This window comes from Oncorhynchus tshawytscha, linkage group LG14, assembly GCF_018296145.1.
Source record: "Oncorhynchus tshawytscha isolate Ot180627B linkage group LG14, Otsh_v2.0, whole genome shotgun sequence".
Taxonomy (NCBI): domain Eukaryota; kingdom Metazoa; phylum Chordata; class Actinopteri; order Salmoniformes; family Salmonidae; genus Oncorhynchus; species Oncorhynchus tshawytscha.
Window position 1 is genome coordinate 35836025 of NC_056442.1, and position 21027 is coordinate 35857051.

The following is a 21027-nucleotide window of genomic DNA, read 5'->3' on the forward strand; positions in this document are numbered from 1 at the left end:
CTCCATGCATGCAGGGTCTCCGGGGGGCTGTCTGGTGGCCCGGTGGCCTTGATCCTGGCCTGGGCGGGGTGGAGGACAGTGCCACATGGCCTGAGCCCCGGGGCCAGAAAGGCCATCTCCTCCATAATAGAGTGAGGTTAATGAGCGGGGCTCGCCATTCAGCTTAGTCCATTAACCTGAGAGCTCACTCCACACAGCTCCTTTTCTGCATGGATAGCTGAATGTCCACTACTGATCTATTCTCTGTGTATGCATATCTCCCAGTCTTCTTCCCTTTCCCACCCTGGCCTTTCCCTGTTCATATGATGGGATAAACTAGAACGACTCCAATCTGAGACCAGGCCTCAATGTGCTGTCTCATTTCACTGTTTATTCCCATAAGGGATAAAGCTGGCGTGGTTACAGTACATAGTTTGCACAGTCTCTCATCCAAATGGATATGATGACAAAGTAATGACAAATAATACTGTAGCCCTTTCATTAGTTTTCAATCCCACCCTATTTAAGCTGCCTCAGTTAAAGCCTTAGGATTCTGATAGAGAATGTAATGTATATGGTGGGCTGAAAAGTGTACAGTATGGAGGATAGCTCAAATTAAGGATCTCACACATATTATTAACCTGACGCGCTACAGCTGTGCCAAGAATTCTGGGCAAGGGTGTTAACTTTAACGACACGGTTCAGTTTTTGTAATGAATATAACGTAATCCATTTTCTACACTAGGCTACTGTAGATACCAGTTAGTTTTCCAGATAGCGGTGCTATCCCACAATAATATTTGATGCACAGCTATTAAGATAGCTTTTTGTCAAGCTCATTTTCCCCTTCGTAATCAAATCAACCTGGAACAATTGACCTTGACAGACCAGAAATCCTTTCACAGCTCTCTCTGCCTCATTCCCATGGTGCAACAGGACATTACAAAGCTGTTTCATTATTGGCTTTCTCACTGCTCCCAGGGCCATTAACAATCAACAACCCCTTTTTTCTCTCAATATTGTTGCTGATCTGCTCTCAATGGTCAAAAACAGGATAATTCAAGGCCGTATAGCACAGATTTCTTACTGTAATAACACAACATATGGGTGTTGGTGGTAATCACTAGTGGAAGTGCAATGGGCTGTATCTAACCACACTTGACCTAATTTATTTCAAAATGACAAAAGGTTCTTCACCTCAACAGATGAAAATATATATTTTTTCTCAGAAGGCAATTTAATTTAATTGACAGATGAATGATGTATTATACTTTACATGCTGCTATGCTATACATATACTGCTATACATATTTTCCAATATGTGTTCCAAAATATTTTTTTTAAGAAGGAATTGGCATCTAGCAAATGTTATTGTATTCCAGTACGCTAGATTACAATTTATTGTGGAAAATGTTGTGCCTTAAGTTGGTTTGAAACTGTAGCTGATATTTATCATCCATCTACATTAAACATTCCATAGGATTTACATCACAGGAACAAATGGAGGGCAGTAAGGGCACAAGATCCAGGCCTTAAGACATTGATACAGTTGAAGATTTAGGGTTGTACCCTGTAGGTTCCTTGATAGTTTCTGTGAGATTTAGGGCATCTAGCTTAGATTGTAGGACAATCAAGGTGTTAAGCATATCCCAGTTTTGGTCACCTAAACAGTACGAACTCTGAAGATAGATGGGGGGCAATCAATTCACATACGGTTTCCAGGGCACAGCTGGGGGCTGAAGGGGGTCTATAACAAGCGGCAACGGTGAGAGACTTGTTTCTGGAAAGGTAGATTTTTAAAAGTAGAAGCTTGAATTGTTTGGGCACAGACTTGGATTGTATGACAGAACTCTGCAGTAGATTGCAAGTTCTATCTTGTCAGAAGATATTATAGTTAGGGATGGAAATTTCAGGATTTTTGGTGGCCTTCCTAAGCCTTCCATGATTCAGACACGGCTACGACATCAGGGATGGCGGAGTGTGTTAAAGCAGTGAATAAAACAAACTTAGGGAGGAGGCTTCTAATGTTAACATGCATAAAATCAAGGCTTTTACGGTTACAGAAGTCAACAAATGAGAGCTCCTGGGGAATAGGAGTGGTGCTGGGGGCTGCAGGGCCTGAGTTAACCTCTACATCACCAGAGGAACAGAGGAGGAGTAGGATAAGGGTGCGGCTAAAGGCTATAAGAACTGGTCGTCTCGTGCGTTAGGAACAGAGAGTAAAAGGAGCAGATTTCTGGGCGCGGAAGAATAGAGTCAAGGCATAATATATAGACAAGGGTATGGTAGGATGTGAGTACATCTTGAATCTGCCGGTAACAACTCTCATGTGTACTGTACCTAATCATCTGCAATGCTTCATTGAACAACAGCTCTATTGCATAGAAATAAGTTTGTAAGTGATATGTCGACCGTGTTATTAAGCTGAGTCATGGGTCTTCATCCTTGGAGCTATAGGCAGCAGTGTCTGTTGGACATATGACAAGCATAAAAAGTAGGTCAAATTATGATTCACAATCTTATATTCTTTATCTTGTTTCCGCTGAAATGTGTGAAGGATGTCGGCTTTGCCTGGTGTGTCTAGTATTGATTGAAGAGGGACGTCATCAATGCGACCGGTTTTATAACTCTGCCCACTATGCCCAGATGATCTCTGTAGTGTTTCTGTCCTTCAAAAGTACCAAAACATCTTCATTGATATAAAATAGTGAGATCTTTGTGAGTAGGCGACAAAATATGAAGTTCTTTCTGTGTGCAGTAGGAAAGAGTATCTCTCTCTATCTTAATGGAAATCTGCACCTTCTCTACCGAAAGACAGCTGTGGGAAGACATTGGGTCACATCAAATGTTGAAGCCAACACAAGGGCTGAATCCCAAAGAGGATTTAAGGATTCCGGAACACTACTGAAAGTATTAAATATAAAACCGTCTGAAGCCCTCCCATAACTTACAGCTACTGTTGATGACAATACACATCCCCCTTGATGACTTACAGCTCAGCTCTCACCAGTCATTTTTTTTCCTCCCCCAGTCACCTTAAACCTCATCCATGTTTCATAGCACATCCTCGCTGACATGTGGAAAGATTCCCGAGTGACATAAAAGGGCTGGAGCATCCACGGCCGCATATTTCTGATTCACAGGAATAGAGCGAGCTTTTTTAAGGATAGGCATTCAAAAGTTGTTTTTTTTCATTGGATAATCTGAGTGGGAGGAAGTGAGTAGTCAGACAGAGATAACTGGCGCAGTGAGATCTGTTCCTATCCAAGTGGAACACTTCTCCAGGCATGCAAAACATGTAGGCTTAAATCACATAATCCCTTTCAATATCAGTTAGAATGTCAATACGCTGACATGAACGGACAAGACGTCTGAGCACACTTACTGTTAAAGGACTGGTACTACGTAATATAATTTTATTGTTGTTATTAGTACAGGCTACTATTGCTAGATAGTGCAGTGATGTAAATGTGATAACAACCCACATTTAAACCGAAGCTGAATACAGTTGCTCACCAATGGCATTTGGTAAAGAGAATTTTCTTGACATTTTCTTCTATTTTCCCCTGTACACACAAGCATTGTTTGTCCAAGGCCTGCAGATATTGAGGCAAGTAATTGGATACACAACGCTCAGACCCAAGTGCATCTCAGAGGCTAAGCAAACAGTTGTGCTCTTTCCAAAAGGGGGTCTTGGTTCAAATGAGGCCATCAATGTAGAATCCGGTGGTGTTTCTATCACAGAGTTCTGGATGACATAGCACCACCAGCATGACTGAGCAAGGCTGTCTGAGCTCAGCTAACTATTGCAGTTCTGGAAAGCTGAGGGAAACTCAAGCGTTTCGTTTACACTTTAGTGTATGAATTAGATATTACATGCCAAATGTTTTCTATTCTATTTCCTTCATGCAACAGATGCAAACGTAGATCAAATCACGCAAAATAAAGTAAATAAAAGTTGAGTTTGACAGAATAATTTAGTTAAAGGTAAATACTGTAAAGAGAGACGACATCAGTGTGTCAGATGGTGGGTAACACATTCAGTTGCTGGGGATTTTTTAACTGAGCAGTTTTCTAAAGCTTTTGGCCTGACTGCAATCTGTAAAATACCCTGCACCATCTAAGTTAATCCTGAGAGTTGTGAGGCTTGAGACGTGAGATCATAGAACCAACATTGTGAAGATGGAAATGTCCCTGACCCTGATACGACCTTCATACCTTCAACAACCTAACCCAGGCACTTCAACACAATCAATACAGCCCTCCCAGTGTTGGCTGGCAGCTCCAGACCAGCATCCATTAATGCTCTCACGCAATTGTTAAACTTTGTATTAAGGAGCAATATTAACTTTGTTATGACATGGATTTATATCTGGTACATTACAGTCAGGAGGGAAAGATGGAGAGAGAGAGATGAAGAGAGAGATAGAGATGAAGAAAGATATGAAGAGGTGAAGAGAGAGAAGGGGATAGAGATGGATGAAGAAAGAGGGATGAAGGGATGAAGAAAGAGATAGAGAGAGAGAGATGAAGAGAGAGAGAGAGAGAGAGAGAGAGAGAGTAGGCCTATAGAAGTTGGTCGTAGCCAGAAGTGCTGTGTTAAAAGAATCCATCCTTCATGGACACCCTCCTCTCATACCAACAGATTATTTATGTGGAGCCGGTTAAAGTGCTGAGCATGGCTGAGCGTATAAATAGGACTGTGTACATAATCACAGACTCACATGGGAAGCAAATGGGAGGGAGAGGAGAAGAGAGAGCCTATTACTAGAGCATCAGATCATCAGCTCCAAACTTGATCTACTCTGACTCATCAACAACTGAGGAAAACTCTGATCTCCCTCTCTCACACATGTGGTCTGCATGTAGGCCTAGGTCCATGGATATAGCCCCAGAAACTTCTGTGTCTACTGGTGCACAAAGTTGTGAAATGGCATTGTGTATAATCATTACTCATATGAGCTGACTGAGTGCCTCATCTTAATTCCATATTTGACTTCGGTTCACTGACTGATATATATGTGGGAGATGATTTGGGTCAAGTCTGACTTGGAAATACATCTAATTTGTTAGGCAACTTTTTATAAATAGCCGCATAATCAACAAAAATTCTTGGAGCATGCCTGATATGATCATATTCTCTAAGGCAATATTTTTGTTACTGCTTAGTGGTACTAACTAGGGTCATCATTTTCTAAACAATGCCTAGACTCTAATAATGCTCTGATGAGGAATCAAAAGGGATAATTGAATCAAATTCCACAGTAGAGGGCACAATTCATGCTTAACTGTATAACTACGAAGAGTCTGAACTCATGTGTATTTGAATTGTTCTCTCTGGTGGCCGATCTCAGTGGATGCTCTAGGTTGTTGTCTTTCTCTGGAGGTCATATTGGCCACCCTGAAGGTATGGGCCTGGTCAGAGTGCCAACTGTGGAGAGGCCTGCTAGGAGATCCATATGTTATCAGCTAAATCACAGTCAATGGAGGCCGTTACTGCGCCGCTCCTGACTGGTATCTAATGAAAACCATGTCATGCTCCGTTGCCTTTGTTTTTAAACCAGCGATGTGAAGGAAATTGGAAACGACAGAGGTAATACTGCAATCAAACCTCACAGTTTCGCATGCAGCACATTCCTACAGCCAAACCTGTGATAAATAAAATTGGGGAGGATAGGGCCGCCTCTCCCTTTTCAGTTTATGAAAATGAATACTTCACAGTCCATAACGATCCACATCAAGGGAGAGATGTATGGTGCTTCAGAGAGGAGGTGCAGGTTCTTTAATATGATCAATAGGCTGGTCTGGACTCCCCCCATCCTTCCCTATCTTACTGGTTCAGGTCAGGGCACCACAGCCCACGACCAAATATGATATGTTCATTACAGAAAGCTTTAAGTTGGAGGCGTGGGCCCTGGCATCTTAATGTTGTGTTAGCCTTGTGGCAAGTGAGGTTGACTGACTAATAGAGGAGATATTGTATATGAGCTCTTTGCCCAGGTTTTCACACAGGGGTTTGAGACGGACTGCAGAGAAATGTATTCTCTACTGTAACACGTTCTTTCTCTTCAGTAAACATTTTCAAAGGTGTTTGAACAAGGATGTGATCACTACAGTTTTTACAATATGGGGAAAGGGGACCTTAAAATGGAGGAAGAAATGAACTTGAAATATCTTTATTGGGATACAGTCAGTTCAATTGAATATTCTAATACAGTACCTGCAATTACCAAAGAGGAATGTCCTCTGCAACTTCCATTTCCTTCAATACTAGTTTAAAGCATCTGCTTTTGTAGCACTATAATCTGAGTCCTTGGTGCGGCACCAAACAAAGCGTTAGCTACGTATCTGTCTGCCCGAGGGACTGCATTGGTTGCACATTATGGCAGAGGACCCAGACTGGGCACATCTGGTAGAAGGAGAAGGAAACAAAACACCATCCTGAGACAGCTATGATTTACTTATCTAATGAATCATCAGCCTTTTACGCCAGTCCCAGAAATTACATAGTTTGAAGCGATGCATGAGTCTGAACACATCTGATGTTTTCAGCCATACCAGTCATGCTCATAAAGATGCAAGTTGTCTATTTTCATCAGCCATTGACTCCAGCCTAAGAAAAGAAGTCATTTGAGGCAGTGTATGAGTCAGAGCATAACTGATGTGTTGGACCATGCTGAATCACTTGCCTTACTTATACTGTAAGTCATTTCTTATCGAAATACCATACAATACCATGTTTCATAGTGTTGCACATGACTGTCACCACACTGTCCCTACACTCAACACAAACCCCAGAATGGTGTGATATGTGTAGGGTTGGTTTTAAGCATGCTCTTTATATAAGATTACGGCTGAGGTATGAATGATTCTATTGATGCTTGCAGTGCGAAGAATATCAATCGATTCCTTAACTGTTGGATGGCTCAGGGAACATTAACAGCAGTTGGACATTTCAGTGAAGTGTGGCATGCATGGATGAAATTGTACTTCTCACATCCCTGTCTTAGGTCAGGGTAATACTAGCCAATGGGCATCTCTAAATGTTACTTTTCCAACAAAGGAATTGCCAAATCATGCTGGATTTGGACAAATCACAAAAATGTTAGCTTCAAAGGCCCACCTCAATGTCAATGTACTGAGTGATGGACCCACTATGATTACATTTTGTCAGTCAGAGGTTTGCTGTGTAAACCTGTCTCCATTGGACACAGAATATGTATTATTATGGCAGGTACCAATAAGGGACCACTGTGGAGATCATAATCAAGATGGCTGCTGCGGCATTTACATTTGACAGAGGAGAATTGGTGCAAGGACTTTGTTATCCCTATCTCTGTAAAAGTGGGTAGGGAAAATAGTATTTCTTTCTTCATCTCATGGACCTTCAATTAACGGTATTTGATAGCTGCCTTGATCCCTCTCAGCCAGCTTGGTGAGAAGGGAGAAAGGAGATGGGTGCTTCTACACCTGCATTGCTTGCTGTTTGGGGTTTTAGGCTGGGTTTCTGTACAGCACTTTGAGATATCAGCTGATGTACGAAGGGCTATATAAATACATTTGATTTGATTTGAAGGGTGAAATTTGATAAATGGATATTTTAAGAGCAGTTTGTGCCGCTTGCAGTTGTGTGAATAGTCTGAGGTGTTCAACAGCATAAATTATTGGGATCTTTTTTCACGACACACTGTACGTCTATCACTTCGGTTATTCACCAGTTGTTCTTATGTATTGCCGTGTTGTATTTCCTCAGAGCGTCACAGTACAGACTATTCTGTACAAATGGTTAATAATCTAATTGAAAAAAGAGACACAAAGGCTAGCTTCTGGTGACCAAGAAATACGATTCAGAAGCATTTCTTTGTAAAGCTGAAAGTTGGTAAATAACATCACTCAAGTGAAATCAAATGTTTAGAACAAGAACAAATAGACTTGTGGAAATGTATTGGTTTTGTTTCTGCAGATTCATACGATTTGATTTGAAAAGAAGCGCTCTATAACTGTTTTACAGCAACACGAATGTCATATCATTTGTGCTGAGCCCTGTTTGATGGCATTAAAGATTGAACTTTAATTTGAACCCTGTTTATGATTGTGACCGCAATACATGCGGCGGATTGTTCTCCAAATGTTATTTGTGCCAGCATATTAAAGTGTGACTGTTTGTTTTCTCTGCAGCCTGCTTTCAAGTCATCATTGAGAGAAGCATTTGAGAAGAGACTACAAAGACTGGTGAGTGCCACCTTTTCAAATTGAAGCCACCTTATTTACATACTGCAGTTCAGGCTAGCCCGGGGAGGAAGGAGTGAGACATGGCATTGAGAATGAAGATATACAAAAGAAAACAGGATAATAATAACTAAAGAAAACAGGATAATGGAATGGCCTGTCCTTATTCCCACTAACAGTTTCTAAAAGATATTCAAATGATATATTTGTTAAACAGACACACCTGCACATACTCATGCACGCAGACACTCACGCACGCATGCACACACGCATGCATATACACAGAGAGAGCTACACAACTCTGTTCCATACAGCGACATTCCCTTACTGGTCCAGTGCAGCTATTTCACCACGACTGTGTTTTTTTACATAGGCAGGGTTGGGCTGGAACCACAGCTTTTGCATCCCAGCCTGCGCAATGGGAGTCGGCTCCATTATCAGAGCTGCTGCCTCGCCACCCTGCAGCAAACCCAGCATCCTCTGCTCCTGCAGATTTAATTTCTTATCTCAATAGGGAAAACAGCCCCTCTGATGAACAGCACAACTGCCCTGGGCTGCTGTGAACATGGCTCCATAATACATAGCTACAATAGATGCTTCTGATTAACTTATGAATGGAGGAAAGCACTGATATTCCTCTCAGGAAATTGAAGTTGGTAATAGATATTCAGGGGGATTTGCTCTATAATAATTGTAACTGGGATAGGGCAAGGGAGAACCTCTCTCCAACATTAATCCAGTCCCGGAGCAGCAGAGAGCAATGTTTTATAAGGGTCTGCCATCGATGACATATTGAATCCATAAAGAGGATCCCAAGTAGATGAATATCAGTAATGTGCTGCTGTTGTGTATTCTGTGTTCTAAGACAGCCAGGCTTTAAGTTATTGATTGTAGGTAGTTGAAGACATGCACTCATTTCAAAAGAGGATTGGTGATGAGCTCCTTACCAACAATGCTCTCAGAGTCACATTTCCTGCTACTTTAAGTGTGTCCAATAATAATCTGTATTTTTCTTGTAATTTTTTTTTTAAAAGCCATAATTTACAATGGGAAAAGGGCAGACTGTTTTGGCTTACAAGACGAATATATTAAAAAATGCGTTGGTGGAACAAAATATGCAAGCTTTGTACTGTGACTAGATTTGGGAAATTGTTTATATTTTGCAAGATGCTTTACACTTTTGTCCACTGAGAGGCCTGAGTCTTTTAGCTGAGCCTAAGTGTTCGACTTTTCTTTTCAATGTCATGCAGAGCCATGGGAAAAGTAATTGTGTGTCAACTCTTCTGGGCCCTAAAACAAAAGTCATTATGAGAGCGGAAAGTAATATGACCTGATATACCTTGGGTAAATTCGTTTTCCCAATGAAGCCTACTGTATGGGCACCAGTTGTTAAGAGTACATGATCAGTAGTTGCTTTTATTTTAAAATGAGAAAGCTTAGAGTAGCTTTATGTCAGTGACACATTTCTTCATCATTCTTAAAGCATGTGGCCTAACCTCCTCAAGAATAATGCATATAAATAATTAAAGTTAAAAGGGAAATAAGCTGTTGCAACATCCATTTTTGGATTTAATATAATTTATAAGAATATAACTTGTAAATGGCTCATGAGCTTTTTTCAACTGTCGTACCCCATCAGAACCCTAAATATAAGAGGGTTTTGCTCCAATGTTGGTGAACAAAGTAAATGTAAACAAACTCTATATAGCCTCAAAACATGTTTAATGCTATCATTTTTACATTATGGATGGTCTATGAATTTCAGAGTGGTTCCATTTCTCCAGCCCTATCCCTCAGTTTTTTACCGAAACAAGGGCGGGGCTCACAATCTGTACTGTACAAGCTTTCCAGATCTCTACAGGAAGAACATAGACAGACAGTACAACACAGCTTAATAAAGCAGGCCACACAATATATTAGATGGTTAGGATTAGGGCTTTGAATTCTTCTCATGGACTAACAAGTACCTTCCTTATGTATTGGCATAAATTGTCATTTACTTACTCATTTTGTCAAATCCTGAAATGAAATTATGCGATCAAGTTGTTACAGTGCATTTGGTAAGTATGCAGACCCCTTGACTTTTTCCACGTTTTCTTACCTTACAGCCTTAAAATGGATTCCATTGTTTTTTCCCCCTCATCAATCTACACAGAATATCCCATAATGACAAAGCAAAAACAAGTTTGTATAATTTTATTGCAAATGTAGATTTTTTTTTACTGAAATATTGCATTTACATAAGTATTCAGAATCTTTAATCAGTACTTTGGTGAAGCACATTTGGCAGCGATTACAGGCTTGAATCTTCTGGGGTATGACGCTACAAGCTTGGTACACCTGTATTTGGGGATTTTCTCCCACTCTTCTCTACAGATCCTCTCAAGCTCTGTTAGGTTGGATGGGGAGCGTCGCTGCACAGCTATTTTTAGGTCTCTCCAGAGATGTTAGATCAGTTTCAAGTTTGGGCTTTGGCTGGGCCACTTAAGGACATTCAGAGACTTGTCCCGAAGCCACTCCTGCGTTGTCTTGGCTGTGTGCTTAGGGTTGTTGTCCTGTTGGAAGTTGAACCTTCGACCAGTCTGTGGTCCTGAGCACTCTGGAGCAGGTTTTTCATATAAGATCTCTCTGTACTTTGCTTTGTTCATCTTTGCCTCGGTCCTGGCTAGTCTCCCAGTCCCTGATGCTGAAAAATATCCCCACAGCATGATGCTGCCACCACCATGCTTCATCGTAGGGATTGTGCCAGGTTTCTTCCAGATGTGATGCTTGGCATTCAGGCCAAAGAGTTCAATATTGGTTTCAGCAGACCAGACAATCTTGTTTCTCATGATCTGAGAGTCCTTTAGGTGCCTTTTGTCAAACTCCAAGCGGGCTGTCGTATGCTTTTTACTGAGTAGCGGCTTCTGTTTGGCCACTCTACCATAAAGGCCTGATCGGTGGAGTGCTGCAGAGATGGTTGTCCTTCTGGTAGGTTCTCCCATCGCCACAGAGGAGCTCTGGAGCTCTGTCAGAGTGACCATCAGGTTCCTGGTCACCTCCCTGACCAAGGCCCTTCCCCCCAATTGGTTAGTTTGGCTGGGCGGCCAGCTCTAGGAAGAGTCCTGGTGATTCTGAACTTCTTCCATTTAAGAATGATGGAGGCCACTGTGTTCTTGGGGACCTTCAATGCTGCTAAATTTTTCTGGTACCCTTCCCCAGACAGGTGTGTGCCTTTCAAAATCATGTCCAATCCATTGAATTTACCATAGGTAGACTCCAATCAAGTTGTAGAAGCATCTCAATGATGATACATGGAAACAGGGTGCACCTGAAACGGTCTGAATATTTATGTAAATAAGGTATTTTCAATTATATTTTTTTTATAAATGTGCAACGTTTTCTGAAAACCTGTTTTCACTTTGTCATTTTGAGGTATTGTGTGTAGATTGATGAGGAACATTTTTATTTAATCCATTTTAAAATAAGTCTGTAACATAACAAAATGTCAAGGTCTGAAATCTTTCCGAACGCACTGTACATAACGCACTCAGTTGTATTACAGAAGACATTATTTTACAATGGAAAAGGCATACCTCAGATGGTGCATTTGCTTAGTAGTGTTGAGGTAAGTTGGTCAGTTCCTAACGATGACACTAATTAGGCACAGTGGAAAGTTGCATTCCCTGCTACATATCTGATACCTTCAGAGACTGACAGAACAATTAACAGATTGACAGTGAAACCAACCATAACATTGTGTGCGTGATACAAAGGACAGTGACATTATGTTGTTGACAAGATAAGGAACTTAGGAAACAATTCAGACACAAAAGAAATGTGTTTAATTAAAAGTTGTGGTAATTTAGATGCACTTGATCAGTCTAGACTGGAACAGCCCAATTTTAAAATGAGCTGAAATCACATATACAACACTTTGAGAAACTGCACCGGCTGGATTATATCTACCGGTCAGTGAAATTACATAATTTTTCACTATGAAACAGCCTCAGCCTCTTCTATTCATGGAAAATAGCCTACAAAACACATTTTGTTGGAGATTTGTGTGTTTTCACTCTGTGATAAAAAAAAAGGGAAATATCGACCCTTTACAGAAATTGGGATTTTGGCTGCTGTTGACATCAACTTCCTCATCTGAAAACTCATACTTACAATGTGTCTTAGGTCCCCAGTCATTGGTTATTTCAAGCCTGCACTGCTGATTTCAATATTCCATAAGTACAGAGAAAGCGAATGTCAGCTCATTTTAGAGTATGCTTATTTTAACCTGCTTTAAGTAGAATATGAATACCTGCACAACAAAGAGTAGAGAAACAGTGTACCAGACCTGATATATATATTTCATTAATATTGAGCTAAAAACCCTTGTTGGTTTTTCAATGAGCAGCAAATTGACAAATCAATCGGGGGAAATGGTACCATATGCCAACTATTAATGCTCTTTGAAGCAGGGGTGAACTTGAGGGTATTTTTTCATTGAATTAGCTTTTAGAAAGTGACAACCCGGAGCTTCTGGTGTGCGATTTTATTAAGGTAAGCAGGAAAGAGGATAAGCTGGTCATTTAAAAAGAGATGACCTTATCTTCACTTTTCTTGAGAAAGTGATTATGGTTTCTTTTAGTGATGAATTAAGTGTAGGAAATGAGACTGACAATCCTGGAACGCAATTATTAGGTTTTGCAGATGACTGTGACGTTATTTTCATTTGGCACCACACTAATAGCAGTCTTGTTTAAGCACCAACAGCCTAGCAGAGGCTGAAGAATTAGCTTTTTGATTCATCTTCTTCTGTAGTCTGGTCATCATATCTGTTTTGCTCATACTGTATATCTCTGCCTGTGAATCTAGTAGCATTATGGTTTGCTGCGGGGAATAAGAAATGGCAGCACAGGACACAGACAGGTTGGTTCCTGTTATCAAGTTGTATTGTGTGTATACCTTGTAGACCGACAACTGTTGGCAGATTAGCTCTTATTATGGACTTAAATGATCTGAACTGAGACGGTCCTTAACCTACTCTTGCAGATTTATTTTATTTTTATTTCACCTTTATTTAACCAGGTAGGCTAGCTGTGTAACGATCTTCTTCATCTGAGGAGGAGTATGAAAGATCGGACCAAAACGTAGCATGGTAAGTGTCTATTTTAATGCAATTTAACTGAACACTGAATACAAAATAACCAAAGTGAAACAATGAAAATCGAAACAGTTCTGTATGGTGAAACACAGACACCTAAGTATGCCTAAGTATGGTTCTCAATCAGAGACAACGACAGACAGCTGTCTCTGATTAAGAACCATACCCGGCCAAAAACATAGAAAAAAGAACATAGAACGCCCACCCTAGTCACACCCTGGCCTAACCAAAATAGAGAATAAAAAGCCTCTCTATGGCCAGGGCGTGACACGTTGAGAACAAGTTCACATTTACAACTGCGACCTGGCCAAGATAAAGCAAAGCAGTGTGACATAAACAACAACACAGAGTTACATATGGAATAAACCAACATACAGTCAATAATACGTATATGGCAATGTCATGCGGTTCATTGACAAGCAGATCCTGTTGTCTTTAATGGAAGTCATGCATTTATATTAATTTCTATCTAAGGGTCACTATTGGGAAAGACAAAAATGTTGACAATACAACCAAGGCATTATCGTTTGCTAATAATGTTTGATACAGTGCCTTCAGAAAGTATTCATAACCCCTTGACTTAATCAACATTATGTTCCATTACAGCCTGAATTCAAAATGGATAAAATATAATTTTTTCTCTCACCCATCTACACACAATACCCAATCATGACATGTTTTTAGAAATTTTTGCAAATTTATTGAAAATGAAATACATTTACATAAGTATTCACACCTCTCAGTCAATACATGATATAATTACCTTTGGCAGCGATTACAGCTGTAAATCTTTCTGGTTAATTCTCTAATAGCTTTGCACACCTGGATTGTACAATATTTGCACATTATTCTTTTAAAATGTCTTTAAGGTCTGTCAAGTTGGTTGTTGATCATTGCTAGACAGCCATTTTTAAGTCTTGCCATAGATTTAGGGTTGACCTTAAAATAAGGGACATATGTAAATGAATCACTAATCACATGAAATAAATAATCCTCTTCAGAAATGACTTTGTCAAAGCAACAAAATAACCAGGGCTTTACAATGATGGTTATTATTAAGTGGGTTAAAATCTTCCTAGAAGAGAGACAGGGTTGAGTTTTGGCACTTTAGCAGGCCTTCATTCATATAAAAGAAAATCGGATTTATTGATTTTTCCATGTGGTCTATTTTAAAGGGCACTTCATTTGATATAACAGGCTTTTAAAACAATTTATACTTAAAATATCAAAGGGACAAAAAAAGCACTCATTTTGTGGAATGGCCCAAATACTGATGATGCCTTTATAATCCCTTAGTAAATCAAAGTGTAAAATATGGAGATGGCAGCATAACACATACACTGGAGTTTCATTTCCTGTGTTAGATTGGGTTGCTGTGTGACAGAAGTGACACGATTTGTCCTCGTAGTGCCTGGCTGCTTTAGATCTATGACCGGTTGGAGGGAATTGACAGGGGTAGCACTTATTGTTAGGAGTTATAAAATAGACCATGTTGCTTTTCGTACAGGGGCATCATTACACCAAAATCTGCTTTTTCAAAACTGTTAATAGCTTTTGTCACATCTTTTGTTGGCAGCAATTCAGTTGTCACCAGTTGAAGGCTTCAAATATGATCTTATATTCTTACGCTGTAATTAAACAACGGGGTGTATAACCAATAGATGTCAAAAAGCACACAGATTACTCACACAATGGAGGCCATTTTGGGGAATGTGTAGGCCCCTACCTAACTACGGATTCATGAACTAATCCTCATTATCTGAATGACATGCATGTCTCAAACACACTAGGGAAGTAGTTGGCAGAGCAATTAGCTAAAAAGTGTCTTAATAACAGCCAATTTTCATTTGCTGCCAAAAACGATCACATGGATATCCTATTAAATGTGTTTATTTGTAGAAATACAGTTGCATGTCCAAACAATTTCTGCAAACAAACCCATCTAAACCAATAATAGGATATCCCCGTTTTAGCTGACCCATATCTCTATGTATTGTGACTATACCAGTGAGTGTTTTTCAATGGAATCATTTCCAAACACTATTAGAGGATAAACACAGACTGGACACACTGAAAGTTAATAGTCAATGTTAAGGTCAATTTAGCAGAGTGAATCAATTTGAACTTTTTTCGTTTTATTTTCTGAAAGGTGTATTCCATCACAATATCCATAATTTAGTAAACGCTGATGTTACAGAGTACTTGTTTGAATCATTTTTCATGTGTCAGTGCCTTACCCCACGCCCACAACACAACTCCTGAGTTGACAACCTCCTGCAGTGATAAACCCTGTCTGTCATCATTAATGTGAATGGACATTCAGTCAGAGATACTGTCCAATACAAAAGGAAAGGAAATACAGTACAATTTAAATACATTCCAAAAAGTCATAAAGAACAAGACGATCAAACAACAAACATATTTGTCACCATTGGTTATTTCACTGTACTAAGAGGGCTTATGCTTGTACTGTATATCATAGGGAGAATGACTGCAGCTGGTGTATTGCATGTGCACTTGATTGACCCTACAGATTTATGCCCCATTATGGTGCATTAGCTTGGTGATTACGTTCTAATTTATGGGAAATGCTGTTCCTACAACTTGCATTCTGTAATGGACTGTCACGCCCTGGTCTAAGTATTTTGTGTTTTTCTTCATGTATTGGGTCAGGCCAGGGTGTGGCATGGGGTTTTTGTATTGTGGTGTGTTTTGTCTTGGGGTTTTGGTGTGTATGTATTGGGATTGTAGCTAGTGGGGTTATCTAGCAAGGTCTATGGCTGTCTGGAGTGGTTCTCAATCAGAGGCAGGTGTTTATCGTTGTCTCTGATTGGGAACCATATTTAGGCAGCCATATTCTTTCAGTTTGTCGTGGGTGATTGTCCTTAGTGTCCTTGTTCCTGTCTATGTGTTAGGTTACACAAGTATAGGCTGTTTCGGTTTTTGTTACGTTTATTGTTTTTGTTAGTGTTTGTTATTTGATTCGTGTTTTACGTTCGTTATTAAATATGGATCGCAATCTACACGCTGCAGTTTGGTCCGACTCTCCTTCACACCTAGAAAACCGTAACAGAATCACCCACCACAAACGGACCAAGCAGCGTGTCAACAGGCAGGAGCCGCAGGAGAAGCAACAAAGGCAGCAACAGCGGCGCAATGAGGATTGGACATGGGACGATATATTGGATGGCAAGGGTTGCTACACATGGGAGGAGATCCTGGCGGGAAGGGATCGCCTTCCATGGGAACAGGTGGAGGCACTTAGGAGAGCAGAGGCAGCCGGAGAGAGGAGCCGGCGATACGAGGGAACACGGTTGGCAAGGAAGCCCGGGAGTCAGCCCCAAAAATTTCTTGGGGGGGGCTCACAGGGAGTATGACTACGCCAGGTAGGAGACCTGCGCAAACTCCCTGTGCTTACCGGGGGGCTAGAGAGACCGGGCAGGCACCGTGTTATGCAGTGGTGCGCACGGTGTCCCCAGTGCGGGTGCATAGCCCGGTGCGGTATATTCCAGCTCCTCGTATCGGCCGGGCTAGAGTGGGCATCGAGCCAGGTAAGGTTGGGCAGGCTCGGTGCTCAAGAGCTCCAGTGCGCCTGCACGGTCCGGTCTATCCAGTACCACCTCCACACCCCAGCCCTCCGGTAGCAGCTCCCCGCACCAGGCTTCCTGTGCGTGTCCTCGGTCCAGTACCACCAGCACCACGCATCAGACCTACAGTGCGCCTCGCCTCTCCTGCGCTGTCGGAGTCTCCCGCCTCTCCAGCGCTGTCGGAGCCTTTCTCCTCTCCTGCGCTGCCGGAGTCTCCCGCCTGTTCAGCGCTGCCAGAGCCTTCCTCCTCTACAGCGCTGCTGGAGTCTCCTGCCTGTTCAGCGCAGCCAGAGCTGCCAGCCTGCATGGAGCAGCCAGAGCTGTCAGTCTGCATGGAGCAGCCAGAGCTGTCAGTCTGCATGGAGCAGCCAGAGCTGTCAGTCTGCATGGAGCAGCCAGAGCTGTCAGTCTGCATGGAGCAGCCAGAGCTGTCAGTCTGCATGGAGCAGCCAGAGCTGTCAGTCTGCATGGAGCTGTCAGTCTGCAAGGAGCTGTCAGTCTGCATGGAGCAGCCTGAGATGTCAGTCTGCATGGAGCAGCCTGAGATGTCAGTCTGCATGGAGCAGCCTGAGATGTCAGTCTGCATGGAGCAGCCAGAGCTGTCAGTCTGCATGGAGCAGCCTGAGCTGTCAGTCTGCATGGAGCAGCCTGAGCTGTCAGTCTGCATGGAGCAGCCTGAGCTGTCAGTCTGCATGGAGCAGCCTGAGCTGTCAGTCTGCATGGAGCAGCCTGAGCTGTCAGTCTGCATGGAGCAGCCTGAGCTGTCAGTCTGCATGGAGCAGCCTGAGCTGTCAGTCTGCATGGAGCAGCCTGAGCTGTCAGTCTGCATGGAGCAGCCGGAGATGTCAGTCTGCATGGAGCAGCCTGAGCTGTCAGTCTGCATGGAGCAGCCTGAGTCTGCATGGAGCAGCCTGAGCTGTCAGTCTGCAGCAGGAGCTGTCAGTCTGCATGGAGCAGGAGCTGTCAGTCTGCATGGAGCAGCCTGAGCTGCCAGTCTGCATGGAGCAGGAGCTGCCAGTCTGCATGGAGCAGCCAGAGCTGCCAATCTGCAAGAAGCCGTCCAGAGCTGCCAGTCAGCATTGAGCAGTCCAGAGCCAGTCCCCAGTCAGCATGGAGCAGCCAGATCTTTCAGTCTGCCAGATCTGCCAGTCAGCCAGACGCCTTCCAGATCAGCCAGACTCTTCCAGATCAGCCAGACTTTCTTCCAGATCCGCCAGTCAGCCAGACTCTTCCAGATCTGCCAGACTCTTCCAGATCCGCCAGTCAGCCAGACTCTTCCAGATCCGCCAGTCAGCCAGACTCTTCCAGATCCGCCAGTCAGCCAGACTCTTCCAGATCCGCCAGTCAGCCAGACTCTTCCAGATCCGCCAGTCAGCCAGACTCTTCCAGATCCGCCAGTCAGCCAGACTCTTCCAGATCCGCCAGTCAGCCAGACTCTTCCAGATCCGCCAGTCAGCCAGACTCTTCCAGATCCGCCAGTCAGCCAGACTCTTCCAGATCTGCCAGTCAGCCAGACTCTTCCAGATCCGCCAGACTCTTCCAGATCCGCCAGTCAGCCAGACTCTTCCAGATCCGCCAGACTCTTCCAGATCCGCCAGTCAGCCAGACTCTTCCAGATCCGCCAGATCAGCCAGACTCTTCCAGATCCGCCAGACTCTTCCAGATCCGCCAGACTCTTCCAGATCCGCCAGACTCTTCCAGATCTGCCAGACTCTTCCAGATCTGCCAGTCAGCCAGACTCTTCCAGATCTGCCAGACTCTTCCAGATCTGCCAGTCAGCCAGACTCTTCCAGATCTGCCAGACTCTTCCAGGTCAGCCGGGATCTGCCAGAACTGCCAGTCGGCCAGGATCCGCCAGTCGGCCAGGATCCGCCAGTCGGCCAGGATCTGCCAGTCGGCCAGGATCTGCTGAAACCACCAGCCAGCCAGGATCTGGTAGATCTACCTACCTGCCTGAGCTTCCTCTCACTCCCGAGCTTCCTCTCACTCCCGAGCTTCCTCTCACTCCCGAGCTTCCTCTCACTCCCGAGCTTCCTCTCACTCCCGAGCTTCCTCTCACTCCCGAGCTGTCCTTCAGTCCCGATCTGCTCCTCAGTCCAGTGGGGTTCTGGGTGAGGACTACTAGGCCATGGTCGGCGGCGAGGGTGGACTATCCAGGGACGCGAGGAGAAGGGACTAAGACATTGACTGAGTGGGTTCCACGTCCCGCGCCGGAGCCGCCACCTTGGACAGACGCCCACCCGGACCCTCCCTATTGTTTTGAGGTGCGTTCGGGAGTCCGCACCTTAGGTGGGGGGGGTTCTGTCACTCCCTGGTCTAAGTATTTTGTGTTTTTCTTCATGTATTGGGTCAGGCCAGGGTGTGGCATGGGGTTTTTGTATTGTGGTGTGTTTTGTCTTGGGGTTTTGGTGTGTATGTATTGGGATTGTAGCTAGTGGGGTTATCTAGCAAGGTCTATGGCTGTCTGGAGTGGTTCTCAATCAGAGGCAGGTGTTTATCGTTGTCTCTGATTGGGAACCATATTTAGGCAGCCATATTCTTTCAGTTTGTCGTGGGTAATTGTCCTTAGTGTCCTTGTTCCTGTCTATGTGTTAGGTTACACAAGTATAGGCTGTTTCGGTTTTCGTTACGTTTATTGTTTTTGTTAGTGTTTGTTATTTGATTCGTGTTTTACGTTCGTTATTAAATATGGATGGCAATCTACACGCTGCAGTTTGGTCCGACTCTCCTTCACACCTAGAAAACACGTAACATGGACTCAGGATTCCATTGTACTTTTGTTTGTCAGTGAAACTACCCTCTAATATTAAGCTTTTTGGAGCCATGTTTCCATAGACAATGATATGTACATAAAGAAGGATGTGTCCAATTTATTGAGGTTTGTAAAGGCTCAATGACTGCTTGCACTAAATTACAGTAATGTGTATCTAATGCGCGGTTGCGTTGGATGAAAAATTAACATGTTATTTATCAGGGTGGTTTATAATTATGCATAACATAAAAGAAGCCACTTTCCTTTTGGATACACCTTAAACAGATAGATTACCTGGTGAAAACAGACAAATTACTAATGAAATAAATTGCCTCATTTGAATTGCTTAACTTGCACAAGGGAACAGGAAGGAAATAATGAAAAGATGACACAATATTAAAAGCTGCACAGGGGAGGACTTTTCTATTCCTGTCTTAGGGTCCTGTATCATCACAGTTTGCTGCTCAGTGCTCTCCCTGGATTTGGGCGATCCCTCTATGTCTCAGTGGTGGTTTTGTGTTGTGCAGTGCAGCTGAGCAGCTGGATAATGTGCTTGGTAGGCGCTGTAGCTACTGTCAATATTCCAGAGCTTGGGGTTAGACACAGCAGCTCAGTGCTAGCTAAACAAGCATGGTGCTGCTGATAGACACAAAATAAAAGAAAGGAAATGGCTGCCTCCACAGAAGAAACATATCCTAGTGAATATGCTAAACTAAAATGTTCCCCATCTCATGTATCTGTTGTTTTGAAAACTTGAATGGCTGAAATGTATTAACCTTGTCAGAGCACATTTCAGCAGAAAGACTTAGCATGCCGTGTTGTCGGATCTCCTGAGGCAGAGCAGTTGGCTCTCCTGAGGCAGAGCAGTTGGCTCTCCTGAGGCAGAGCAGTTGGCTCTCCTGAGGCAGAGCAGTTGGTTTCCAGATCAAGACATATGTGGTGGATTCTGACACCTGCCATATTGACACTGCAATTACTCAGGAACCAGTAGCAGATGCATTCATTATAAACACATGCCACAAAATTCCTAAATCAAATAAAGTAAATGTAATACATATGCAAATGAGGAGTATAAACATGACACGCTGAAACAGCATAATAGACACCCTGGTCTCTGTGTAGGACATAAAGCCTCCTCATTGTGCTGCAAAACAAGAGGACCTATCAATTATTCAGGACCTCTCTGATGGCTGCCCATTTAAAGTCGCTTGCTTTAGTCTGGCTGGACACATTCTTTCTGCTTTATTCCTATATGTTATGACTGACTTAAAATGGCTGCAAAATGCATGTGACCGCTGAGTAGGACTCTGTCTTCGTTGCCCTAATGTTTAATTTATAAATTA

The 21027-nt window shown here is 42.9% G+C and overlaps 1 protein-coding gene across 2 annotated transcripts in view; it reads left to right on the forward strand.

Moving 5' to 3' along the window:
* The window catches only part of LOC112267122 (leucine-rich repeat and fibronectin type III domain-containing protein 1), a 132922-nt gene that overhangs the window by 55485 nt on the left and 56410 nt on the right, over positions 1 to 21027 (forward strand). For both annotated transcript variants that reach the window (XM_024445213.2, XM_024445212.2), the window contains exon 2: positions 8158 to 8211. The gene's annotated coding sequence lies outside the window, so the exon portion shown is untranslated. The remainder of the gene's footprint in view (positions 1 to 8157; positions 8212 to 21027) is intronic.